The sequence below is a fragment of the Bison bison genome, unplaced genomic scaffold (genome assembly GCF_000754665.1).
Source record: "Bison bison bison isolate TAMUID 2011002044 unplaced genomic scaffold, Bison_UMD1.0 scf7180017861438, whole genome shotgun sequence".
NCBI classification, from domain to species: Eukaryota; Metazoa; Chordata; class Mammalia; order Artiodactyla; family Bovidae; genus Bison; species Bison bison.
Genome location: NW_011492010.1, coordinates 10,271 through 11,188, shown reverse-complemented (window position 1 = coordinate 11,188; position 918 = coordinate 10,271). Strand labels below are relative to the sequence as shown.

At 43.0% G+C, this 918-nt stretch overlaps 1 protein-coding gene across 1 annotated transcript in view; it reads left to right on the top strand.

Annotated features, from left to right (window-relative positions):
• Window positions 1-21: 21 nt before the first annotated feature.
• Window positions 22-918, top strand: part of LOC104983105 (ubiquitin D-like) — a gene marked incomplete at its 3' end in the record, with an annotated part of 3,211 nt that continues 2,314 nt past the window's right edge. Inside the window, exon 1 of the mRNA XM_010832585.1 lies at window positions 22-620. The remainder of the gene's footprint in view (window positions 621-918) is intronic.

The window sequence follows — 918 nt, the reverse complement described above, 5'->3', positions numbered from 1 at the left end:
CCAAGGGATTTTCCAGGCAAGAGTACTGGAGTGGGGTGCCATTGCCTTCTCTGCAGCTAGACCTACAGATCTGCAACTCAGGGCTGGCTGTGGGTACAGATCTGAGGGGTATCAACAGACAAATATCATCCCTGGGAAATGTCATGCCTGGGCTCTCCCTCCGGGAGCCTCTGGCCAAGGTTCCCTGCTTCCCCAGAAAATGCAGATATTGGCACCAGGATGGTGCTTGTATCATAGACTTTCTTGGCAGTTGACTCCTGCTCCCACTTCAGGGGCACGGGTTCAATCCCTGGTTCCAAGAACTAAGATCCTGCATGCCTTAGGGCGAGAGAAAGCCTGCAAGAGAGACATTGATTATAAGAAGCTTTAACCATCTACTGTCCCTCTTCTCTTTATTCAGAAATAACGTTAAGACCTAAGAAAGTATTAGATACAAATAAAAATTTTAAGATGACCGCAGCTTATTCAATTCTGCTTTGTACAGCTCTCCTTTCTTGCTCCAGACCCATTCCCTCATCCTTATCCTTCTGCAGGGGTTTCACTTTTCCTATTGCCCTGGCCACTGATGACGTTTCAGAGTTCCCACATCCTATTGAACAGTGGGTGCAGGATCAGCACAGGTAAACCTTTTCTACTCTGAAGCAACCAGATATCACAAACTTGTATTCTAAACAGAGAACTTGGAGAATCATCTGAAGGGAGAATAGTAGGTCAAGATTTCCAGTCTATGCCATAAAACGTTCTTTTCCTTTATACTTTTTCTTTTCTTTCCACATACTCATCCTATGTTCTTTTCTTTCCACATGCTCATCCTGTGTGTTTAAATAAGTATGTCTACACCACAAAATAATTGAAATAACAATCAGTTCAATTAGCTGTCTAACAAGAGTTTCAAATACGTGATTTATGTTAAGTTTG